Source organism: Scomber scombrus, chromosome 15 (assembly GCF_963691925.1).
Source record: "Scomber scombrus chromosome 15, fScoSco1.1, whole genome shotgun sequence".
Lineage (NCBI taxonomy): Eukaryota > Metazoa > Chordata > Actinopteri > Scombriformes > Scombridae > Scomber > Scomber scombrus.
Genome location: NC_084984.1, coordinates 12414533 through 12442334, shown reverse-complemented (window position 1 = coordinate 12442334; position 27802 = coordinate 12414533). Strand labels below are relative to the sequence as shown.

Below are 27802 nucleotides of genomic sequence, written 5' to 3'. Positions count from 1 at the left end.
GAATGTTTTATATTAAATTATACTGTAAGATCCTAGGAGATGTAAGATGGCCATATATTCAACTGCTTTAAGAACAATAATACGATTTAAGGAATTTTAGATGAATAATTGTTGTAATATTTTTACATTGGTTAAGAGACAGCATGAGAGATTGGGGAAAAAGAGACCTATGCCAAAACTGGGTGAAGTATAACTATTGAGTCGTGTGAGGGAATTGGGCACATAAAAAATATGGGTCGTGATGTTGCCTGGAGTCTTGGATTTGATTCCTGAGATTTGATCCAAAGGGAAAATTTGTCCCAAAATGAAATTCATGAATAAACATTCAGTGTACATTTGGTGTTTTCTGGTCTAATATAAAATCTAATAAAAATGAATTTCAAAAATGATTTTTGAAACCTAATGTAGTTCATTTATGTTTGTAGTCGTTTTGCAGTTTGTAGGATTTCAGAAGACCACAGCCAAGGGTTTACTGTGGTTTCCCCCCTCAGGATGCTACATGCTTTTCATTTATTTCTTGTGATTGCATGACAGCCTTGGTGGAGAAATGAAGTGTGACCTTGGAGAAACTGTGGCACCTCAGCGTGCTGTGGGTGCTGCAGAGATGTGTGTTTCCTTTTACATGTTGTATTCCCGCGTATGATGGTACAATGTTACAAATTCATGATTTCAACAGGAAATACACAATGTTATCAATGTTATTCCCGCAGTACATTCCCTTCTGTTTACTGAGAGCTTACATATATGTAATCAAATAGAAAAGGAGGGAATAACTCATCTCAGATCTCACTGAGACAAAGCCCTCAGAGGCTTGTCGAGAGCCTAGTAAGATGGACAGAGAATCTCCTGCTCAATATGCTGAATAAACATTTATCAATCTATATCTGTAGACATATGTGTGCTTTGAATTTATTCCCCTGAGATGGCTGCTCATGCCATTACAGATTCTCCACCATGTTTAAATCTTGCTGGCTGACTTTATTTCTGACCATTGTGCCAGGTATTTTAAAGTATTGAACCATTGTGCTGTTTAGCCATGCTAGCAGCATATCTCTAACGGCTGCAACGTCAGTCTGTCGATTGTCTGTCTGCTGGTCAGTCCGTCCACTGTGATCCAGACTTAAATATCTAAAGAACTATTGAATTGATAGCTATGAAATTCTGTTCACATATCTATGGAGCACAGAGAATGATTCCTAATGTTGTTGGTTATACCTTGACCACCAGTAGAAAAATGTTCATGAATCTAGTGAAATATCTCAACATGTGCTGGAAGGATTGACACATTTTGTACAGATGTTCATGGTTCAAAGGTGATCCCCTGCTGTATTTCTGTAATTTTGCTCTCCATCTATTCTGTACACACAACATCTATTGCTTGTCTGTCTGTCCTGCAAGAGGGATCCCCTCTCTGTTTCTCTTCCTGAGCTTTCTTTCATCTTTTCCCCTTTGAAGGGATTTTTAGGGGAGTTTTTTCTTATCTGAATCGTGGGTCTAAGGATAGAGGATGTTGTACGCTTTACAGATTGTAAAGTCCCCTGAGGCAAATTTATGATTTGTGATATTGGGCTATACAAATACATTTGACATGACTTGACTTGAATCCCCTGAATTTTTCCTCTAGCACCACTATGAGGTAGACATTTGTGGTTTTGAGTGAACTATTTATGACACTTTGGCAAACATGATTAATATTATACCTGCTTAACATCAGCATGTTAACCTTGTTATTGTAAGCATGCCAACGTGCTGATATCAGCAAAACATCATTGTGCCTAAGTGGAGACAAACCATTAATATTGTGCCACATATTAAAGTCACGTATTAAGTTAGACCTATTTTATGGTTGACACATGGCACAATGCAGCCATCCTAATGTGACATGCCCTTGTAGCTGCATCTCTAAAGGTGAGTAGGGGGCTGGTCCTGCTATAGTATCTACACAAGAGACACCACAAAGGGTTGAGAATAGCATAGCTTGAATCGTGTGGGATTTCCAGATTCAGATAAATGAGCAGTGGTCACACAACTGGTCAGTGTGGTAATGGACAGGGAAGGAAATATAGCGGTGGAAAAACATGCAGTTGTCCCAAGTGACAGCAACATCAAGAAGGAGGAATATGATAAGCTGAAGGAATAACAAGGGCTGAGACAGGAACTAGAGAGGATGTGGACCTCTACGTTGGAATAAAGGCTTCAAGAAGAACTTTCCAATCTCTACTGAGAAAACTACAGTTTTGGAAAGAGCTAAAATAGAGCACAGAGCCTTAACCCAAAACTTCCAAGACTCTAGTGGAAACCCAGCTTTAGAAAGAAGGACATATTATTTGCAATACGTATATTTCTATATTTGTATTCAGAGGAAGTTGAGCTTCGTTTTATAAGATGTTCATTAAGTGAACAGCAGGAAGCATGTCAATATTTTTTTCAAATGTGTTCCCAAAGTTGATTGCATCCATTAGCAAGCTGGGCTTTAGTCACCAATAGCATTTTAGTCAAATTTACCTCTGTGCCATTAGTCAATGAAGATGTCGATGCTAAGACGCTTTTGTAAAAGTCATCATTTTAAGTACAAGCTTGAATCTTATGTATAAAGAGTGGGTGATTTGAACTGAACTGGTCAGCAGAAGTGAAAAACTTAAGATGAAAACGTCAAATGTCAAATGTTTTCCAGTGATTCAAGAATGATTGTTAGCTATGCATGTCGGTGTCTTGTTTGTCTCTCGCCTCCTCTCTAAACTCACCCTGTATTAGTTGAGATGCTTTTAAGGGGGGCTGACAGCAAAATGGATTAAATGGGGTTTGCTGACGGAATACATATCAAATCTGCAGGCGTGCAATTGTGGGCTGCGACATTTGCAAGGCTTACGACTTCTGCTGAGGCTGTGGATCCATCATGCCTTCCCTGCTCTCCTCCTCTCCTTGCTTTTCAGATATGGAGGAAGAGAAAAGGAGAAAGGACGAGAGGAAAAAGGAAAGAGCTCTTGATCACCTGCTTTGTCTGAAGTGAGTCACCTTGCAAATATATGAATAGCAAATGCAGGAAAAGTAATCTGGTGGCGCACTGGTTCATCCTCCTATTTGCATACCTGCCAGCCCCTGTGCTCCTGCATCTCAGGACTTGGCACCTCAAATACGCAATGGTATGCATATATTTTCTTCTTTTTTTCTACAACTGTCTCTTTCTTTTTTTACCTCGCCTTCCTTTGTCTCCTTCTCTTTCCTGTCCATCTTTTTCTTTCTCCTATTTTCTTTTTTGCCTCTCCAACCCCTCCTCCACCTCACTCATCCTTTTCCCTCTGTCTCCCTCAGACATCAGGGTGTATTTCCCCCCCAGCAGGATGCATGACAGGGGAGCAGGTGGAACGGAGAGCAAATGACAAATCTCTCTCTCTGTCCCTCTCCTTCTCTCCCTCTCTCTCTCACCCACTGTCCTGCCAGAGGCCATCCTCAGCCTCCCTTCCTCCCTCCTTCCAACACCTTCACATCCTATCTGACCACATTGATATTCAAATTTGCCCAGGCTGCCTTCCACCTTCTCCCAGTGTGAAGGTCTTGCCAAACCACCAAGGTAGAAAGAAGGTGGGCTAATGTCTCCACCCTGATTCTTAATCCACAGTTAGATGTATAAAATCGACAGAGCATATGCTGTAGGTGGTGCGCTGTAACACTCAAGATCACTGGCCTGAGATGTGGGATGAAATATTCTGAAGGTGGTTAACAGAACAGAGTGAGACTGCTTAAGTAAGAAAATGGTCCATCTTACTCATGACTTAGGTCCCAAACTTGTATGTACATTTCATGTTAATTTGTTTCTTTCTGCATGTAGCTCATCTGCAAGACACATTCCCAGAAGAGCGAAGGCAGATGAAAGTGAGAAAAGACGGCTGTTGTTGTTATTGACAGGGTCCCGCATGACATGAGAGTGAAGCAAACGTCCCCCATCTGGCCATGAACTATCATTATCTTTGCCTTCTTCTCTCTGATGAATCTGCCTCAGCTCCTTGTTGAGGAGCTAGGCTTTATTTAATGGGCTCTTTCAGCCGTGGTTTGCTAGACGGAAGCCTCTTACAAACCCATTTAAAGAAGGGTCTATGGATTTCATGGCTCCCCGGGCGCTCTCTGCTTCTTTCAATAAGGTGAAGTCCAAGGCTTTATCCATCCGTCAATGGGCCAGGGGAACAGTGGATGCAGCAGTTTTTAATCCCAGAGATGCCACTGTCCACTGTATGCTTTGCTGTTCCCTGATAGGACAGCCTCCTTGCACAGCTCTCACCTGGGGACTTTTTAGTTCCTGTGGCAGAGCAGATTTATTGTTACATAGATGGGGATAAAAACTAGGCCCCTTGGACTCTGTCTGCTGACAGACTCGTAGATAGTAGGATGGAGGGAGAGACAGAGAAAGATTCAGATGGTTCTAAATTAGAAACTTTGACTACAAATTAAAATGCATGCATGCACTTGTGCGTGGGCTGCACAAATCTGTTCCCTCAACTTGTTGCATTCATTGAAAGTATCAAACCTTTTCCACTGATCGGAAAATTGAGAAAAGTCATGAGTTACAGGACTGTGTAATAAAAATGTTAGTTGTATTACACCTTTCATTTGTAAGATGTAGCTCAAAGTGCTCTCATAAAACTTGCTGCAAAATTAAACACATTTTCTGTTGCGTGTTGCTTAAACTCAGAATTTCAAATCTCTCTCCTAACTGATAAGAAATATCATAGCATTAAATAATAAAAATGAATCTTGATAAAACCCCAGTGAGTACCTTGACATAATCGCTTGTTGCTATTACTCTAAACACACTTCCATGCATAATACCTGGTTATCTGGCACTTAATAATGTCCAAACACTCAATAATTTGACACATTAAATCAAGCAGAGATCTGCCATTATTCTTTGTAATGAAACTTTCAGATCATTATCATGCCCTGTTGCTGTTCACAGCAATAAAATAGGGGAGGAACATAGCTGTTTTTTTTTTGTTTTTTTTTACATTAGAGTACCATTTGTTACTGCCAATTCATTTGACCATCTTTATCTGCCTGAGCCACTGGCATACAAATGAAAGGCTTAGTAGGTTAGGACCGATCAATGTATGATTCAGTTAGTTAGAAACAAATAAAATGTGGTCAATTTTTGCCCTTTGATAAATCAGTAGAGAGAAACATCCACACCTCTCTCGGAAATAAAAGTATTTTCTATTTTCAGGCTCTTGACTGCGCCCCAGAGAATTGCAGGGCAGTGGTTAATGGCATTATCAGAGGCAATCACTTCACTGAGGTCAAAGCATGAGGACTTGAAAGCAATAAAATTCCCCATGATGAGAAATTATCGGCCAGCACACACACAGCGACATACAGACATGCATGCACACACATTTCTACTGCGTAAAAATGTATGGAAAAGCACTTTATTATGTGTTGAACAATACTCTGCAGAGAACACTGCCTTAACATGTTGCATCAAATACATTTTTAATTCTAGGAACTGAATGAACATAAGGCTAGTAAGTGCTATTAATGTTCAGCCATACAAGTAGCATGGCCCTATAGGGATGGCAACATTGGTCCACCACTGTCATCTGAACTGAAATGTCTCAACAACTTTGGGATGGATTGTCATGAAATCTAGTAAAGACATTCATGGTCCCCAGTGGATGAGGTCTACTGACTTTGGAGACCACCTGACTGTTCCTCTAGTGCCACCATAAGGTTCACATTGTTTTTTTTTGTGAGACATCTTGGCCATCACTGGATGGACTGCCATGGAACGACATTCATAGTGCACAGAAGATGAACTAAATGAGTTTGATGATCCCCTGACTTTTTATTCATTACTATCATCAAGTCAAAATTTTAAAGATTCCCTTCAGTTAAACATTTTCTTTTTTGTCTTTCTTCTTGTTTCTTCAGTTGAATATTTCACCTTCACTGTACAGGATGTATGAGCAGAGCCTGACACTATAAGACTAAAGAGGTAAAGTTAGTAGTACTCATTGAAAATCTAATTTAAGGGGGTCTATATGACCAGTGATTAAGAACATGGTAAACATTACTTTGCCTGACATCGGATCAACCTGATCTCACAGAAATACGTGACAGGGGCATGACCCCTGTTAACACTGAATTCCGTGGTGGGTACACGCAATGTGTCAAATTTACGTGTCCCCAAAAAATCAATCAATCTTTCGTGGTGGACACACAGATTCCCCAGTTCATTCTATTAACAGCCTATAAAACTATTGATTATATTATTCTTCATGTGGTAAAATGCTAAAAGAGGACAGTATTTCCCTTTTTAATAACGTAAAGGTAAAGTCCAGCGGTAATAAATATAATAACTACCTCATTACACCAAAATGACGTTATGTTATATCATACACAACCTGTTTATTAGACAAAAAAAAAATCGTGTTTAATGCACTATAATAAATTCAGTTAAATGACTATTAAAAAAAAAGATTAAATAAAAGATTTATAGATTAGAAAACAGTATTAATTACCGCCCACTACGTGACGTTGTTGAACCGGGGAATCCGTGTGTCCACCACGAAAGAGGAGTCCGTGATGGGGACACGTAAATTTGACACATGACGTGTTCCGTGTCACGAAATTCAATGTTAAGAAGTCGTGCCCCCGTCACGTATTTCTGAGAGATCAGGCTCCATCGGATTGTTATATTGTTGGCATGTTGCCAAGCTAGCTTTAGCATTTAGCTTGTGGCACTGCTCTGCCTTTGTCACACCTCACCGAGCTGCTAGCATGGCTGTAAATGACTAGCATTGTATAAATCAGTTAGTTTAAGCATTATTACTGTCTTTTATTTGATCCGCAGTTTGCTGGCAGCCAAAAGCCATGCTGGTTCTGTCATGTTTGGGCCATTTCACAGATAAATATGTCACCTTCAAATACTCTGACACACACAAACAACTCACAGACTGTAACTAGTCTTGTATCTACGTCCATGTGTATGTTAATTTTGTTAGGTACTGATTGAAGTTAAGTGAAAATGCATATTTTGTCTAGTTTACTTTTATAATTTATTTTTTTATATTTTGTTGCCGAAGGTCAGCAGAAGATAAATGTAATGCTATAAATACTTTAGTAGTCTATCAATAAAACTATATGCAACAATATGTTCCTTTCCTATTTGCTCTTAATAACTAAAGATGTTCTGGAAATTTTGAGCATGCATATTTTAACAGAAACATCGTTTTCAGAACTTGAAAGTAAGCATGAAATGCTCACTCTCAGTCAGCCTGTATTGTCTGCCACCAGAAATGGTTGTGTTCCACAAAATATATAAAGGACGCTCATTCAAAAGCACATTTCAAGTTTAGACTGCTGAAAATTGCATTCAAATTACACAGCAGGTATATCAATTGTTCGTTGTGCTATTTTGATATGTATTGTACTGTAAATGCACTGTAATGATTGTACAGCCTGTTCTTTTCTGATGTGGAGGTAAATTTGACTGGACACGGCATGAGGTACAAAAGTCCAACTAAATAAAGGCTTATTTGAATGACTGAAGAGCATTTTTTACACATCAGGTACTGCTCATGAGTCTTGTCATAACTCTCGGTAGAACAGCTTTACAGATTCTCATTCTTTTCATTGTTATTACTGGCATGTTCCTATTCAGAGTCATGGGGAGCTGGATGCAGCACACATTAAGAAGACTGCAGGGAAACACAAACACGTACACATCTTTGGGCAACTTAGGGCCTGTAATTCACCTGATTTGCATCTTTAAACTGTTGGAAGATGTTTAAACACCGAGAAGAGAGTCGTGTGAACACAAGAGAGAACATGCAAACATGCAAATCTCCCACACACCAGGCCAGGGTTTGAAATTTAACTCGGTTTTACAGGACAGATGTCTGGCCAACTGTTTCTGAATAATCCTGAATACATGAAGACATTTGTGAAACATTTCTGACGAGTTAAAGGGCTTATCTAAATTAAATAGTAATTGAAGCATTAATAATTCATGATCATTTCTCCATTCAAGCTCATGCCATGACAATTTTCCGGATGTAACATCTCTATCTAAAAATCCTCACAGGCAGCTCCCGATAGTTTAATGTCCATGCACATTGTTATACTTGTGTTTTGTATTTCAAGCAATCCCTCATAGTTTGCTAGCTTGTAATTTTAGGAGAAAACGCTAGTCTGGTGAGATGGTGCAGATACTGACAAACGAAACAATAATGTGTACTGCCATTTCTTTCATCATAACCTCATATTTAAAAAAAATAATCTGTAATGCTCGTGTCTCATTTCACCCATTTCAAATAACTCTTAGAATTTAAATTGCGTAGACATGTCAAAATCTTTCTTTATTTGAAGAAACCCTTCATTCGACTGTCTGTCTCACAAAAAAAATCTAAAAACCACATACAATATGTTTTCAATGTGTCTGCATTTGCTTGTCTGTGTTTTGTGGGGTTGGGGGTGGGGGGTTTGAAGTCAAAGGGGTTAAAGAAGACAAAACCTGAACCATTGTCAAACTTGTAGTTGAAGATAGTTGTCCATGAAAACTCCCATTATCACAGCAGCAATCATTTTATCTCCTTGTATCTTGTGTTTCCTCTCCACAAGCACACAGATCAGACCTCATCTAATGTTTGCTGACCCATACAGGACTCCACTGTGTCTCAATTCCCATCTTGGGAACTTTTCAAGGAGCACATTTGGGTTCTCAACAGCACACTGGAGAGTCTGCAGAACAGCCAGTCAAAAGCTAAAATTTACATTGAACAATTCTGATATTTTTGTTTCTTTTTATGCATATTAGCTCAATAACCTCAGGTCTTTTTGCACAGTAACTTGCATATTACATCCACACTTTGTTTGTAGGGCAGTTTATATTATATACACTCACTGAGCACTTTATTAGAAACAGCTGTACACCTGCTTACTCATGCAATTATCCAATCAGCCAATTATGTGGCATCAGTACAATGCATAAAATCATGCAGATACAGGCGCGGAGTCTCAGTCAATGTTCACGTCAAATGGATGGGCTACAAAAGCAAAAGACCACAGCAGGTTTCACTTCTGTCAGCCAAGAACAGAAAATCTGCAGGCTGCAGTGGGAACAGGCTCACCAAAACAGTTTGGCACATTTTGAGCTCCTTAATAACAATCAATCATCATTTGAATACCATATCTGAGTATTGTTGCTGACCATGTGCATCGCATTATGGCTTCAATTTACCCATCTTCTAATGTCTGTTTCTAGCATTGATAATGCATCATGTCACAAAGCAAAAGTAATCTCAAACTAGTTTCATGAACATGACAGTTACTTCAGTGGCCTCCCAAGCCACCAGATCTGAATCCAATACACCGCCTTCAGGATGTTTTAGAACAGGAGATTCGCAACATGAACATGCAGCTGACAAATCTGCAGAAATTATGTGATGCAATCGTGTCAACATGTTGACACGATTGCATCACATCTCAACTCTTGAAGTAATGTTTCCAACATCTTGTGGACTCCATGTTACAAAGAATTGAAGGTGTTTTGAGAGCAAAGGGAGGCTCTACCCAGTATTAGTATAGTTTATAGTCTGCATATACTATTCATAAAACAGTATTTTCCCTGTCAATATAAGTTTTCATTTTCTTTCATTTTGTTTTTTTATATATACTTATAGTTTATTGCCAGTTTTATTGTCTTATTATACTCTAATTTAAAATGTGTTATTGTTTGTTTTTTCTGTGTGTGAAGTGCGGAGGGAACTGCATTTCATCGTTACGCATAATGACAATAAAACTCAGCCATGAAAATTGAAATGTGTTTATTTGAAAAAACCTAAAGAAGTACTTAAATGAGGATGCTTGTTTTTCATTAGCAATGAGACTTCTCCATTAAAATGGTGATACGTTCATTTTAATGTGTCCAAAAAGTCATTGGCCACCTTCTAAATCTGTACAGCACCCCCTCTCCACCAGCTCCCCAACCGCTTAGACCATCTGAATCCCTGACGACTGGTCTGTTTTTAGCTGTGCTGTGCTGGATGGAGGCCTGGCATAGTGAGCGGGGGAGGTTGGAGCGGTGGGGTTGTCCTCAAGCAGTCTGTCCTACACTGTAACGCTGGACTCCTGGCCGTCCCATATTAATCAGATTTGCCGCAGCAGCCATATGTCTAAGCAGCATGATAAACCCCGGCTGCTACCTGGCACCCACAGGATGCACTGTCAACACTGTGTGTATGTGTGTGTCTGTTTGGGTGTGTGTATTTCACACATTGCTCCTCTGGAGACATTCCTGCAAAGATCTGTTGAGACATCAAAAAAAAAATCATAAATATTACTGGTATTTTTTGGCACTTTTTGCATTTTCTTTGAGTTCAAAAAAGCATGAATTAACAACAGGGTATCTGAGGCAACCCTGAAGGAGGAGGAAGTCACTTTTGGGCCAAGTGATCATTTGCCACAGTGTTTGGGACATACATGGGGCTATGTACGTCACTACAACAGGAAAACTGGCACTATGGAAGTGCATTAAAATAGGCTCATTCCTGTTTCCATCTGCCACCTTATGCTTAACAGCACATTATGTATTTCATATTCTTACACGACTCAGCTCCCAATGTGTCACATAGTTTAGACAATGTTTACATCACACTGTTTAACAGCACTGTGGAGAATCTAGCTCAGTATTAACACTGATGAACAGTTTGTTGATACAAAAAGTGACTGGCTATCACTTTCAATATGAAGCTTTCTATTAAATTTCACAAAAAATATAGGTATTCCACAATCCATAATTCATGACCGAAGCTCGCAAGAGGCAACACCAACACTTGTCAAACGTGATTAACTATGTCTGTATCTTACACAAATTTAATTCCTCTCTGTGTCTCTGCCTGTAAACCAGAGAACAATCACTAGCAAGCCTGCTCAGAAGATGTGTGACGGTGGAGGTTTTTCAGGTGTTTGAATGTCACAGACAGACGTGCAGAAAAAAAAAGTTTCTGGGATTCAAACCATTTTTTTTTTGGGTATGAATAAAACCCCACTGTTTCATTTTTTTAAAAAGTCGGTAGAGAACTGTTAACAACACATGCTTTTGTGTGAATAAATCAGGACAGATGTCGTTTACATCTACTGTCTGAAAAAGACAAAAGAAAAACACAATGTGTCTCACTCGCATAAACTGTGAGCATCATCCAGAGCACAGTAATGACTGTGAACAAGTATTTTAAAATAAACATGGTTCAGTTAAATATAATGACTTAAATAAATATAATGAAACATATTCAAATGTGTATGTAGTTATAAAATAACTTTGATAATTTCACTTAATTCTGCAAGACAAAAAATGTGCAAGGCTGGATAATTTTCAGTAAAATGAAGCTTTAGTCTGAGCATATAATGAATGTTTAATTCAGCCGTGAGAATTAAAGATCAACTAACGTCAGCTATAGAAAAAAGTTAGCTTTACATGATGCAATGCATTCAAATCTGAACTCTTAAGATATTTAATTAAGTGCTCTGACATAAAACTCATTTATCAAGGAACTGCTGTCATATTAAAAAATATATTACACAGCAGAAAATATGACAAGAACATTTAAATTGTATAAATAACCTAAATACATGAAATGTCAAATTCTTCTCAACAAAAGCCGTCGAGGCAGATTAATGTTCTCAGATCAATCGTGCAAAGGTTGACTCTTCTCCTCACTGCCCACCCTCCCATGTGTGCCCCTTCTTGCTGCTTAACCCCCACCCGCCCATCATCCACCCACCACCCATCCTCACACTGACATACATCTGAGCAGGACCCTGCACCTTTTGTCTTGGACTCCCTCTTTGTTAGCAGCTGGTGGACAGAGCAGCAGCAGCATCACCGTGCCCACTGTAACACATCAGCCATGCTTTTTTAAATGATTTTTTATTTTTTCTGAATGGGGGACAAAGTGAATTAACACACATGTAAAATATGTATTGTTTTTATTTGCTTTTGTTTGCCATATCAGTGGAGGGGGGCAGTTTTATATATAAAGTGCTGAAAGGGACTGGTGATTTAAAAAAAACAAAAAACATTATGTTTATATATTTTATTTTAAACATATTTTAATACATGTATTTGTTTTACTTGGGGTTTGCACTATATGTGTTAATATGTATCTATCTAAATATCTATCTATCTATCTATCTATCTATCTATCTATCTATGTGACAGTCTTGTTGTCTGTCTGGTGGAAGCGTGAAGCAGCATCATCACCCTCAAAGTGAACTGCAGATAACCCCATGACGTGGCAGACACAGTATGGAAAGCCTATATAATATTCACGGTGCCCGCATGTATCTGGTGGTGGTCTGAGCCGCTTGGTAAAGCTTTGCAGGCTATCTGACTTCAGTCTAGATGAAGGATGAGCTTCTCAGACATAGACGTTGTCCATCCTGCTGATGCTCCCTCGTCTCGTCGTAAACTCTTGTGCACCCTCTGGTGCTTGCTAGTCTCCCAAACTTCTTTGTGTAGCCTGCTTTGCAGATTGTCTTCCTTGTCTGTGTGGTTGCTCATTATTCAGAGACAGACGGATCTCAGGTCATCTGCAGCTGCAGCAAAGGAGAAGCAGGAAAGATGGCGATCATCCATTAGACCGACCGGGCGCACGCATGAAATACGAGGACAACTTTTGGGAGGATCGCTTGAGGAGAAGATTGTACCAGTGAGTTTTTTCCCTCTTGCACTATATTTCCAGTTTCGCCAAGATTTCGGCTGAGCTTTCAAGGTCTGCGAGAACGTCGGTATGGTAGATCATGGGATATGCGCCTCGTGAATGCCCTGGAAAGAGCTGATCACCCCCCCGTTTCTCCATTTAGTCCAGGTCCAGCCGACTTGGGAGAGGAAGCCGGGGCGAGAATTTTAGTCGGGTGGGCGCTCCGGCTGGCACTCATGCAGCCAAAGTCAAGTGGGTCTTCTCGCTTCCCAGTTAATATCCTAACCAACCTAGTGCTTCCTCGCTATGTCGCCTTTCGGTTTGTTGTCAAAGTGACACAAGGAAATGGACGCGGCGGTGGTAAGAGAGGCTCGCCTGCGTGTTTCAGCGGAGTGTTTTGTTATTCTGACATGTCTGGTCAGGGGAATTATTGGCCCCGGCTGTGCGTCCCCCCTCTCCGGCCGTGCGTGTTGTTGCGCGTTAGCTTCATGGAGAAGCCATTGCACGGATTGCTCTCCTTCTCTCCAACCAGCCTCCATTAGCGACACAGAGGAGCTGGCATAGCCGCTGGTCCAGTCACACACGCACACGCACACACACACACACACACACACACACACACACACACACACACACACACACACACACACACACACACACACACTCACCATGAAAGCCATGTCCAGTGTGAAGAGGCTATATGTGTCCCCCCCCCCCCCCCCCCCCCCCTCTCTTCTCCTCCTTCTTCTCCTCCTCCTCCTCTCAATTTTAAAAAATCTGGTGGCGATTTTGAGTCTGTTCTCCACAGGGTTGGAGCTAGATATCACTTTGATGGCAGTGGTAATGAATGTAAGCGCAATGTATGGCTATTATATTTGTATCTATCTTAGTGTTTTGTTTTTGTTCTTGGTGCTTATTGCTACATTGTTACCCCGCTTGCCCCCCCCGCACTGTTTGGATGCATGTTCTGCTGTCACTGCTCTGCTCTCAAGTCAGGTATGTCACAGACTTGTAGGGCTTCACCATAAAATGGAGGAAAGCAGATGAGTCTCCAAGGAGAGCCCTGGAGTCAGATAGACAGGATCTCTCACGCCAGAACAAAGGTTGTGTTCTAATGATCGACCAAAAACCTCTTCTTCTTCTTCTTCTTCTTGTTCTTCTTCTTCTTGTTCTTCTTCTTCTTCTGCTGCTGCTCTTTTTCAGCCTTTTTTAGCTCGGAAGTTGGTCAGCTAGAGGAAGCAGAAGAACTCTGAAAAGTGAGGATAGATCATTTAGTGAGGCTCTCAAGGTTAACTTCTTTCTTTTTCTCCTTTTTTCTCCCTTTTAACTCTATGAACTTGCTGCTTTCATTTAAATAATTTCAACATCATTTGACTTTTAAATATTTGGATTTTTAAAAAAAAAAGCTTTTGCCTGATACTTTTTTTTGGGACTGTGTGCGTTTGAGATTGCGATGGCTGAGGGACACGTGGATGAGACAGGAATTTTAATGCTTTGAATAATGAAGTGTTTTTGACCATCCAGGTAGTTAATGTTCAACAGAGTGGTCTCAAAACTACACACACGCACTCACACACACACTCTGTCTTCTGTGTGCAGGTGTGTGTGTGTGAGAGAGTGAAGTTTCTATAAGGAAGTTCTCAAGATGATTCTCTGCTTTGTGGTTTGTGAATTTTTGGTTGAATACGAGTTCAGTTTCTTGTCAGCTTTACATTAAGCGACAGCTTTAAATGAGAAAGTAAAGTTCAGTTTATAGTCTTACTTATAATTTATAGACTCATTTGTAGAACAGCTAATAGACTGCCCTCTGTTTATTGGGTGACACACACGTGCCTGTTGTTTTAAGATTTTACTCATTTATCAGTGTGTTTCAGGCATATTGAATTAGTTAAAAAAGTTATCTGGACTGTTGGATTATGTTGTTGGTCATTTATTAACAGACTATATGTTGTAATTCACTCTTGCGCCCATTGCACAGCCTTAGGTGACTTTTCACACATTATATCCTAAAGGTGTCAGTTGACCAGCATGTCAGGAGAGTGAAGGAGGTGTGTGTGCAAGCTGTAGTGTGTTTTCTGCGTGTGTGTGTGACAATTGCTTTGTGTGTGCGTGTGCTGTGCTACGCTCTGCAGTTCCCCCGGCCACTGTGTGAAATCTTGCTGACAAGGAGACTGTGAGCTTGACACACTGTGCTGCGACAATGCTGGGGCTGAGAAGAGCAATCAAAATGGTGGCGATGCTCCTTCTCCCCGGCGTCGCAGGGCAAACAGGTTCTCAAGGAGGAGCTGATAGAGGACGGCCAGGCAGGAATCTGCTGCGGTCGACACATTTGTCTCACAGACGGGTGCAATGTATAGTCTGAGGGATGGTGGATGTTCTGTAAATGAGCCCAGTGATTTAACTCTTGATGCGATTGTGATAGTTTCTTTTTTTTTCTGAAGAGCTCTGAGTCTGCTCAGACACCGACACTGTGTGCTTTCTCTTTGTACTTAGAGTTCCTGTAGTAACTTTCATACGTCTGCAAAACATTCTGGTCTCTTCCGCATTGTGAAGCTTGTTCATGCTGTTCCAGGAGGTTATCTGCATGCTCAGGTTTTAGGTTCAACTCAGCAGATAATGTTGTGTACATCAGGGCTGTTTGTTTTTGATGTGGCAGAGATGGCGTTTCTAGCAGTTTGCCTTAGTTGTGAAGACTCAAATACTAATTCCTGTATCCTCTAACCAAGGCTGAATTACAATGTGGGAAACTGACCAGGGGGCCTTTATTTTCAGGGTTGGTTAATAACACATTTGTCTGTTAATATGCTCAAGATCCTAAGGTAGTGCCTGCATTTTAACACAATCTTGACACCATGTCTTATAGAGGGGCCTTTTGTCAAAGTGAATTCTTTAATCTTTTCATTATTTCAGTCAATATTATGCTTACATGTTGCATATCTTTAAACAAACTTGTGTTAATCAGTTTATCACAAACTAACTTAGTGACATACACTATAGAAATAATCTTTTTTTATGGGACTCAAAAATGCAGGTAAAAATGCAATGAAGAAGTGTTTCTGAAGGGAGTGCACAACAGGAGCCCATAGCTCATTGTTGCACCGGGCCCCTGTAACGAGTTTGGCTGGCCCTGCTACACATTTCCGAACATACACACTAAACATGCTCTATTTGTAACATATTTACACAGCATTGAAATATTCAATGGATGTCATATAACCTTGCAACATACCAGTTTATAGGTTTAATTGTTCATGGTCCAGATCTGTGACTGAATGTTTGTATCAAACTAGTTGAACTTCACCTTCGTGAAAATATTAGATTTAAAGCTTTGTTATTGCAGTTCAGATTCAAGGTGACCTGGTAGAACTGAACTATGGTAGATACTTTTGGGGGAAAAAATTACATAACTGGATTTTAGCAAGGTATTTCAGGATTACGCTAAAAAAGCTCGACACTGAGGACAGCGGATTAAACAAGAGTGACTTCAGTGATGGTTTGAATGCTGGAAGGAAGTGGTTGTGAAGCTCATCACTCACTCTGATACTCTTTCTGCATCTCTTGCACACACACACACACACACACACACACACACCCACACACACACACACACACACACCCACACACACACACACACACACACACACACACACACACACACACACACACACACACACACAACTGCTCTCCCTCCCTCTCTCTCATTCACTCACTCACTCACATTGGGTGATGCACTCCTCCATTCTTCTCTACCTGGGGCAGTGTAGAAGGCTAGGGAGACGCACAAAAGCAAATTGAAACGCTCCAGTGAGTGCTTTCTTGACATGATGCATGGCTCAAGAGATGCCGCTTGGCCCTGCTGCTACTCTTCTAAGTGTGCTGAAAAACACAGGCCCCCACATCCAAAACACGGTAGACATTACAGCAACAGCAAAAACCTTGCTGTCTTCTGCTGTGCTTTAACTAACCTTCCTCACTCCACAAACAAATTTCTTCCTTACATATTTTAATTGTGTCAAATATGAAAGCGTGACAGTTCAAACCTGCCAGGATCCACTGAATAATTTAATACTATCTAACTAAGTATAGGCCTATCTGAAAAACTAAAAAGCAACATCATGTCAGGGTTTAAATGGAACAAGGAAGTAGCGTGCTAGAGGTGTCATTCCAGTTTCTGTTGTCAGTTGCCACGTTACACTGCTGCAAAACTGGTTCTTCGTCTCTGCTTTCTATCAGAAGATCAACAGTTTAACATTGCCTCTCCCCTACTGGAAAAAATGGTCAGTATAGCTTGCAGTTGTTCCTATTTTTCTTGCTAGTCCTTTCAGCATGTGTATATGTATATGTATATATATATATATATATATATTAAGCATGTAGGGACCCAGTTTAACAAAAAGTGAATACAGTGGCTGTGCTGATGAGACAGCTTGCCCAGCGAGATAAATTAAGCCATCTACAAGGCGTACTCAGGTTTCCAGACTAAATTCAGGATTTATGCCCTTCTCTAATAAGACACAGTGAAGCAAGCCTGTCAGCCTAAAGCTGCCTGTGGTGGAAAAAATCCTGAATTCTTTGGAGACGCCCGTTCCTTGGGCAGTGTGGTGCCACTGGACAAGGCCTTCATTGAGCAGGAACAGGAGTGGTCTTGTAGAAGGGATCCACTGGCTCGGCCTACGAAGCAACAGAGCTGTCCAAGGACGATTAAATATTTAAGAGCTTGGAAAGGAGGGCTCAGTGGTAAGTTAATATTGATGGGTCTCTCATCTTTCCTTCTCAAACCTGTTGAGTTGCCTCAGGAGGTTGGTTTGGTAAACCTGGAGAGGAACCTCACTTCTCCTCTTAGATAAAGTTGCTGGTAGCTTTTTAAAGGTTGCCAAAGCAGTCTTTATTTGTTTTTTTTTGCGTTTAAACCATACTGAGGTTGAGTTTTTAGCTCTTTTTTATTGCTTCCTGTGGCCTCTTTTGGTCACTCTGAAATACTCCATCCTGACTAGTTTGTAACCTCACCCACTCCCTGTAACTGTAGTAACTGCCATGTCAGGCTTACAAGGAAGTCAGCATTGCAGTGTTTTCTGGCAGTTGTCCACCGAGCACCACTTACAAGAAACCCCTCTGTGCATCTCACAGTTGTTTCTTGTAGTCATTTTTTTGTTGAATTGGTGAAGTTAGATACCACTGAAGAAAAAAAACAAAAGGAAAGCTGGAATGAAATAAAGAGTTTTAGACTTTTGATTGATTGGAAGATGGTTTTACTCATAGTGAGAAAGAATTCATATTAAAGTCACATCATACAAATAACATAATTTATTCAATTGCTGGATCAAGACAGCAGCAGATTGATTTAAGTCAGGAAATGGTTTCCTTGGAGAGATGGACTACAAGGCTTCGTGGAATGTAAGGTTTCCTGGAGTAATTGTCCTTGTGGAAAAACACTTCCTGGTTTCTCTCCAAAATCTGTCCTTGGGACATCCTTCACTTGCCTGACTCTTCGGTGTTGTTTATGTAGCCCAATGAACCCGTGTGGCTCAACTCTAGGAGATCTGAATGAAACATATTGTCAGCCTCACATGTTGGGCTATGATTGTGTAGTGTTTGCAGTGGCAGATAAATGTATTTTTTTCGCTGTAGCCTACTTGTGTTGTGTACGGCGCTTGATAGGATTCTTTTTCGGAGAATTTTTCTTTTCAAGCTCAAGGGAAGAACCCTCATGAGAAAACCAAATATATCTACCTATTCCTTCCCATATAAAATTGTAAAAATAATCATGCCCCAGGCTATTAATTAAATTGTGCACTTAATCATTTTTGGATGGAATATTTAATCATGTTGCTGAGGGTTGCCCCAAGTTTTATCTTTTATGCTTTTTAGTCTAGAAAAAATGATTTTGCCTCACAACATGTTGGGTCGCCTTTATTTCTAAAGTAATGGACAGAAGCTTAGCACATATCTAGTAAAGTTCTGCATTTGTATGACAGGCTGATTGAAAGCTCTGTGTTTTAGAGGCAGGTCTCTTTAGGACATTGTCTTCGGCTTGTGAAGAACAACAGAGCTGCACTTTAGGTGGCCATCTTTGCAGCGAACAAAAACCACACATCTCACTTCTGCTTTTGCTGACTGACATGACAGTCTGCAGAGGAACCGACAGGAGGGGAAGCTGCTCGCTCAGGTCTGTGCTCTTAAAGTTAAACACTTCCATCTGTGTAACAAGATAGCCGAGTGAGCAGAGGCAGCTTCCACTCAGCTGAGCAGGACAGTCAAAGACCTTGAGGAGCACAAAATGGTGGATGGCCATGCCACTGATACTCCAGCGTGATTGGCTGTGTCTCCTTGGCCACAGTGGGGCTGCTGTGTGAAATGGAGTCCTCTGTGTGGAGCGTTGGCCCAGCCTCAGCTCTGATGCAGAAGATAATTCTGTCAGCCCTGAGAGAGAGGGGGAGAGAGAGAGAGAGAGAGAGAGAGAGAGAGAGAGAGAGAGAGGGCAGCCAAGTGAGGTGACTAAACTAAAAGAAGGTTGAGGAGGAGACTTCTAGAGAACTCAAGCCATGCATGTCTGCTTCCTTCCACCTCCTATCCTCTCTGAACTACTTGATTTCCTGGGGTTTGATATCTGTTATTAACTGCATTTTTCATTTGGTGCTTTTTTTTGTTTGCTCTGAAAGGATGAGCAGTGGCTAGAAAAAAAAATCGGCTAAGATGAAAAGGTTCATTTTTGGTTTTGTTAACAGGAACGAAGAGAGTGAGGGTATTCATTATCTAACCTTCACACCCAGCAGGCTTTAGCTGAGGGATTTACCAGCCCTCTGTTGCTTTGTGAAAATTTCAGGCTTGAAGGTCACATAAATATCTCCTAAAGGCTTACGATTAAAACGTAAATGTACGAGATGTAAAAGACCATGAGCGCTACATTGTGAATGGAGTAGTGTTTTTTTTATTTTAAAAAATTTAAACAGGAAGTTCTCACCATGACAACCTTAAAGACAGTAGTTGCACAGAAGATGGCCATTAATGCCTGTCTCCTCCTAATCTGCTTGGTCATTATCTTCTGTCTGTGCAAAAGAGGCCAAATGTTGCTAGTGAGTGTTCTGTGTTGCAGCAGCCCCTTTTTCAGAGGGAACAATCTGAGCCCTTTGCTAAACACAAAGGCTACCCTTGGAGCAAGGTTACTTGTACCATGATGGCCAGCTTCTTTCATTTTTTTTTCAGTGCAGCTTCAGAGAAAAACATGGAATTATCAAGTCAGATGTCTTTGATTGAGAAAAAGGAAATTGTCTTGGGTTGCAAAGAAACAAAGCTGCTGTAAAGACGAGAGTGAATGCAGTGATATTAAGTATTAATATTAGTATCTGACTGGGTGGGTGATGTCAGGTATCCATCTGTCAGAGAGAGACAGGCTGACACAGGCACTGTCTGACCTTGCAGTATGGACGACCCAGACATAAAATAGAAAATTATCATCCCTTCCTGGGATTAGCATAGTATTGGAGCCGTGCTAATGGCATTCCTCGCTCTCCTCTTTCAGCCGTTCTGTCTCTCTTTTTGATGTGTGGACTTTCTTGAAGGCCGCAGTCAGCAGAATACTTTCAGGTCCAAAGATCAAAATCGTCCAAACCTCAAACCTTTATTACTAAGGTGGCACATGTTCGCGCTATCTAATGCAGTAGCTTTGAATGTTGAGTGAGATGTTGACGTGATATCAGAAAGTAAACCAGTTTTCACTTTATTAACGTTCAGCAATACAACAATAAAAAGAAACACTTAAGCTCCTGCTCTATTTTACTCTGTTAAACCTGTATACAGTCATCTCAATAGGATGGTGGTCATAACACAAGCTTCTCCATTACCAGGAATCCTTAAGGGTGGTCAGGGCCTGCTGTGGTGAGGTGTTTTCTTTTTTATGCCCTGTGAATGTGACACCAGTCAAGGTCAGGCTGCAGACAGATCAGCAAAGCTCTCTGGATTGCAGTGTCTGAAAGGCTCTGCACCTGTATTTACCAGTCCTCTGAGACGATCTGCTATTACTGAGCTGGTTTCCTGAAAAGCCAGGCGTTTTTTTACTCCTTCATTCAGTTTGAATAACCAGCGAAAGAAAGCTAAACACAAAAGGCTAATGTTTGTATTTCCTCTCAGTTAAGAATAGGTAAACATTTCAGTTGCACAATGCGGATAACTTGTTCATTTGGGGTGTAGCTGTCTTAGGATTTAATTAGTTGAATTAAAGTGAGATAATGTTGCTTAAATTGAGTGTATTGATTGAAATTGGATCAAATAACATAGATTCTCAGTGAATGTCAAAGTGTACGGAGATGAGCATGGTCAGGAAGGAGCCAGCACAGCATTTTTGAGATGTTACTGCTGAAGGATTCAGATTAGAAGACAGATTTTAGACATTAAATCAGATTTAAGACCCTTTCATCTTTTCTGGAACATAGTGGAGACAGACTTCAAGACTTAGAGGAATTATGGCACCATCAGGACCTCATCTGAATCAGGTCATCTTTCAGTGATGGACGGTCATGTAAAGAGGAAGCTCTAAAGGAAAAACTACCAAGAGGCCAAAAGCAAGCTAAAAATAGCTGAGGGACTGTATAGCAGAGTCTGTCCACAACATGCACTTTGCAAGAGTTTCATGTTTTCTACACACTGCTGAACTGAGAGCTAGACAAGCAACTTGAGTTCTTACCAAAAAGCACTTCCTGATTTAGATTTTTCCCATGACAGGAAATGGAACTTGTGACCTGATGAAGCCATGTTTGAATGTTTTTGATCTTCAATTCCAAAATATAGAGCAATTGCACATCGAGTACAGGTAATAACCTTAAGGACATTAGCTTCTGTAACGCACACAGTGGTGGCTGCTACACAGCTGCAAGGCAGGATAGAGTCGGAGAAGAGAACAGACGCAAGGAAACTATTTCTACTCTAAGGAAGAAAAAAAAAGTTTAATCTTTAATTGTGGCTGCAAATAAATATCCTAAATACAGATGTGCAGAGATCAAACATTGCATTCAAAAACTAACAGAAGACTTACCAGATCTGAAAAAGAAAGTATATCATAGTTCTACTAGAAAAATATTCTGAAGACATTTTTCTAAAACTCTGATTAAAATATACTGTATATTAATTTAGAATGTAACACAAGACTTAACATACTGGGGGAAACCAGTGCAGTCCAGCCGAGAAGTCCTACCTAATTGTTTTCACACTTTTTTAAACTTTTAAATGACCTCATGCTACTGTTGCTGAACAGTGGCAACTTTGGGATGATAGTAATTGAACAGTAGAACAAGTGGAGAAGAGTCATTAAGTCAGAGAACAGACTTGTTAGTCTCAGTTACAGCACAATATCTATTTTAAAGTGGCTATAATTGATATTTTCCACAATAACAATCTATCAAATGACAAAGTGTAATATCAAAGGCGTCAATCGCAGTGATGAACCAACAGGGAATTATCAGCCGACACTGCAGCTCCCCTCGGCTTTATGGAACTTCATATAGAGTTTTAGCCTATGGTTAAGCTGTCTGACTTTAAGTTTTTTGGTTCACTCTCACTGCTTCATAGGAATGTTGTTTTTAGAGGAAAAAGCTCTAAAAACCCCTGTACACTACCTGCTCAGCTCCAAACTGCAAACAGACACAATTAGTGATTGGCTGGTGAACATAGTGAAGCACTTAGCGACTGAAAAGCCAGATATTTCACGCAGGAGTTGATAGAGATAAAAAAAAAAAATAGATAAAAGAGAGTGAATATTAGACTTATATTCACTAGGTGGACAGAAACATGACTCCAAATAAAGGATAATGTTGCTCTGTAACTGCTGGATGTGGAAATAAGCAGCTGTTTGCTACCAAGTTCATAACATATCAGCTTAAAAGGTGATGATATGTCAGTGTTGTGTTCACAGCTTGTTTCCGCTGCCCCCCAAGTGACCAAAAAATCTGTTGTCATTTCATAATTTTACATAATCTTGCTTTAATGCAGAGTACTATTTTTTACCCCTCACATCAGTTATTTCAGATGGATTTATGATGGAGGGCTGGAAGAATGTTTATGGTCAAGGCCGTGTTGGCTGGTTAATGGTTGACCTACTTTTTTGAATGCCATATGCTTCCTCAAACAGATTTGTTGTCAGATTAAGGCCTGCGGTTTTTGTCAGGTCGCTGATAGTATCTTATGTCAGTGTTGATGTTTTTGACCATTCTCAGAGACGTATTGGACTTTTGGCCCATCCACTGTTGGTTGATTCATTATTTACTTGATACGGCCTCAGTTACTATGATCCAAATGTGTAACTGCATAGCTGGTGATTTAGCTTTTAAGATGATTAATCAAGCTGCAACATCTGCTGTCTTTATTCATCTTTGTGACCTCAAAGACTTAAACAGAACCTTTTATGAATTATTATCATCAGAGAAGTAGCCTTAAGGTTTGGGCTTCATTTAAGTTTAAAATGGTTAGAATCAAATTATTGAAATGTATCCCAAAAGTTTACAGGGAGATGTGTGATTGCGTTATTGTTGTATTTCCAGCTCTTTCCTGTACTGTTTCACGCCATTGGCAACCCTCTCATTCCATTCCAGCAGATGTCTGATGAATGTTATGACAAAACGTTCATACTGAACATTATTGATTCCTCACATCTCGTCTGTGAAGGCCTGGTCCATTGATCGGCCAGGTGGGATCGATGTCTCATCTCTGTATATTCAGACTTCCTCAAATGAGCAGCACCACATGATCACATCATTTAAGGAAGCTCTCTGCGCTCTGATCACAGGCAGGGAGGAGTGACCTTACTGTCCGGCTTACTATTGTTCTTATCACGCAGGCGCTGAAATGCTGTCGTGATGAAACAGATATGCTCATCAAGTCTAGAGTAACAAGTCATCTTTCTGTCAGATTGGTGGGGGATGGTATTTTAGATTAAATCTAGTGTCAAAATCCTTCATTAACATATTATTACATTTTTATATTCACATATAATAATCAAGGCATTGGAGGGCCAAAATGACCACTGCTATAGTTAAAGTAGAGGTTATTGCAATGCAGGTTGGCTTTTTATTTTTGACATATTTCATTGAATTATATAAAATGGTAGAAATTAGATTTTTAAAAATCAGTGTTATTACATGTTTAAAAGGCCATTTATCTAGACTATGTATTAATTTACATTCTATTTCTCTGACTTTTAAGTACTTTTGTGTAGTGCTGAGACTATTAGTCAATTAACTGATTAGTCAATCAACAGAAAATTAACCTGCAATATTTTTTATGATCAATTATCTGTTTAAGTCACTATCAAGCAGCTGATGATTATGTGAGGCAGAGCTTGGGCCCAGCAGTGCTTTGAGCTAATTGCTAATGTCAGCATGCTAACTTACAGTGGCAATGCTAACACGCTGACAGTATGCAGGTATATTGTTCACCATGTTGATGGCACAAAAGGAATTCAAGGCTTCACCACAAATTCACAAATTATTAAAAGTCAACATGATGGGGGCATGAATATATGAACCAAATTTATCTGCAATCTATCCAACAGTAGTACTATAGTACAAAGAAATATTTTGCTAAAAAACAAACACAATTTTTGGATTCATGGTGGCCACTAAATGCAAAGGGGATCACCAAAGTCATTAAGACTCATCCTTTGGGCACCATGTATGCAAATTGAATTGCAGTCCATCTGATGGCTATATAGATATTTCAGTTTGGACCAACCAACAGACAGAGAAACTAATATCCCAAAAGCTGCAGTGTTAGCATGACTAAAAATGCCAAATATTTGCTGGATAACGTCCTCAGATATAAGGATTTGCAGCTTTTCTCTGTTGTAACATCATTGTATGATGAATATCTTTGGGGTTTTAGACTGTTAGTTGATCTAAACATGCAATTTGAAGACATCACATCGATCCCTTGAAGCTGTGATTGGCGTTCGTCACTAATTTAAGACATTTCACAGAAAAAAAAAATCAACACAGTGATTTATAATGAAAATGATTGCTCTACTGCTGTGCATAATCAGAGGCTCATTGGCTCATTTTTTCACTCTTTTTTTCTCTTCACTTGTTAGCTTTTCTCCTCAATCTTCACCATTATCTGATCTGTCCGTGTTGCATGAAAACCTGGCCGAGTAAAAAAGAAGTTTACATCAATCTGCTTCTCATGGAAAAAAATCAGAAAATGATTAGCATTTGTGAAACACAGCATCTACTGCTCACACAGTATCTCCTCTTTACATGCTTACTAACACAGACTACCATGCAGTGTGGCGGTTGTATCTGTCAATACATTTAGCTTCTGCGGAGGGATGAGGCGGCATCACAGTATTGGAATATGAAGGTCAGTCAGGTCGGACCAGCTTTTCTTTTTTGAACCAGTGTTGTTATCTGCTACAGTGCCGACAGATAAAAGCCTAACTGTGAGCCAACAAGAGCAGCGTGCATGCAGGCCAAAGAATGGCTACAAACCAGACGCTGTTATTTTGGCTGGCTTGTGTTTGAGGGCACCATTCCTAATCTGAACTGAAATAACTTCCAAAGCATGTATAAAGAAGTACTTGGGAGATCCTTTTTAGGGAATAATATCCTGTGTTATATTCAGATGCCACAGCCTTTTTGTATGTTTTAAGACCTTCAGGTAAGGCTAAGGCCATGAAAAATCCAAAACTAGTTGACAACTGACTGGAATTTAGACCTCTGCATGTAGATGAGATGGTGACAGAGCTGCCTGACTGTGTGCATATAGCTTATGATTGCTGTGCATGCATGGCTAAGAGTTTGTAGACAAATGCCCATACTGTACGAGTGCATGTTTGCTGACAGTACAATAGTACAAACGTTAGTCTTCCGGTTGCCCTTTGACTGGGCCATAGTTATAAATAATATAGTAGGAATGTGGCTAAAATTATATCAGAAATGTATCTTGCCCCATAACAATGTCATATTATGATAAAAAATAATAGCAGTCACACAGTCAGCAAACTGATTCAGTAATAGCCATCATAAGCTACTGCTCAAATAAGGCTGAGGCATAGACTGTATATAAAGATGGACAATTGTCTCCACTTCTTGACACCATGCAAAAATGAAGCCAAAATATCTCCTTTCTGGGAGCTACCATATTGCTTGTGTGACATCATTCACAGCCAGAGTCTGCACCTGCAGGTTAATAATGTGCATTATATTTACAAAAGAAACAGATAATGGAGATAATCATCAGATTAATCAATAATGAAGGAAACTAAATTTACTTACACCACAAAGCAACTTCATAGAATGTTTACAGGATATAATATGAAGTATTTTCCATGGATATTGATATCAAGAACATCTTAAAATTATAGTTTCTCTGAACTTTGACGCACAGAGCTGACAGATCAAACTTCATTTGCGGTTAACAAGTTTGAGTGAGTTTGCCACAGCTCGAACAGAAGTGCTGTGTTAAGATTCTCCACAGACGTGGAAAGAGTGACTCAGTTGTACTGACCCTCCAGTCAGTGTCTATGGTGGCTCTATTTGTAACTCAGGGCCGCCTGGATGGTAGCGGCAGTCACCGAGTCTGAACTGTTTTTGTGTTCCATCTGAGTAAGCCTGCGTGGTTTGGACCTGTTTTTAGGATTTTTGCCTAACATAGTTAAAATCCTGTCAGGTCTTGCCTCACATATTGTCTTCTTTGAACAGATTTAGAACTCCCCTCAGGATGTTATTATTTCCTTTTTAAAGATCAGGACAACTAAATATTTCCTGTGACAAGTAGCCTTATACACAAAGAAACCACTTTATTAGTATTTTTATTAGCTTTTGTGTGTGTGTGTGTGTGTGTGTGTGTGTGTGTGTGTGTGTGTGTGTGCGCGGTCAGGCAGAAAAACACAGTTTCAATGTTACAAAAACAGAAATCTGGTCCACAGCTGCATTTAATGATTATCTGTGTTATTCATATATTATTTTCTCATTTTCTCATCAAACTGATGAAAGAAATTAGTTAGAAATGCCCATCACAATAATGCCTAATGTGACTTCAAATTGGTTGTTTTGCTGGACCAACATCATCACAACTGAGAAGTTGAAACAAAGGTCATATTTAGCATTTATGTTTGAAAAACAAACAATCGTTTAATAGACTAACAGATTCAGCTTTAGTCTTGAAACAGGATGTTAGAAAATGCATTATTCATGATTCTGATTGGCTGACGCATCGCTGACCTTGACATGTGTACAACCATCTAGCCGCGTATGAGACCAGTTGTGACATCACACTGGGGGGCAGCTCAGATGGATGTATTTTCAGTCATATCAAAACGTTGGTGAAAACATTTTTATTAAATCATATTAAAATCAATACTTGATTTTAATCATAACCCCTCTTGACGGTGAGCTCTTTTCTCACATTTTCACGACACATTTCATTTCAAAGTGTGATGATCAACAGAAACTGTTAAATTGCAGGTTTAATATCTATGTAAATCAGAATAATTGTGAATTATATCATCAAAAGGCCCTAAACACTGATCCAGATACACCTAGTGCTGTAGTCACCAGGTGTAGGATGAGCAAAAAAGCCTCAGCTTTGAAATCAAAGCCTTACTTGAGTTTTTCTGATTTCAACGCCTCTCAATCGTATCTGGTAAAGAGAACGATTAAAGGTTTGGTGCCAAAATAAATATTTCTTGCTCCTGCTTGACTTGGCTCATACTTGCATCAGCAGATGCTGGATTTCAGGAGATTGATTTGAGCCTTCTTTTCAGATACAAAGCTATTGAAAGGCTGCTTTATGTCATACCATGACAAAACGATAGGCTCTTAAAGGGATAGTTTATATTTTTTGAAATGGGGTTGTATGAGGTTGCAACAGCATTTTCTTATTCAAACAGCTGTTTTGTGGCGTAATACAGTGTGTGGCATGCGTAGGAATACGGAAATTCTACGGTTGAGAAAATGTAGTGCCAAGGCAAAGGACCGTGTCATGGAAAGGTAAAATAGTGGAAATATTTTATATTTAGAACTGATTTTTGTTTGGCCTTTTTAAGGTGCCGAAGATATGTTTTGCTGTTGGCCCCGTGCACAGCAGTACACCTCTTAGCTTCCGTGCTCCTTGTCTGCTTCTCCAAACTG

At 39.9% G+C, this 27802-nt stretch overlaps 1 protein-coding gene across 1 annotated transcript in view; it reads left to right on the top strand.

Annotated features, from left to right (window-relative positions):
- The first annotated feature begins 11939 nt into the window (after positions 1-11939).
- znf462 (zinc finger protein 462) overlaps positions 11940-27802 on the top strand; it is a 50186-nt gene continuing 34323 nt past the window's right edge. Inside the window, exon 1 of the mRNA XM_062434857.1 lies at positions 11940-12698. The gene's annotated coding sequence lies outside the window, so the exon portion shown is untranslated. The remainder of the gene's footprint in view (positions 12699-27802) is intronic.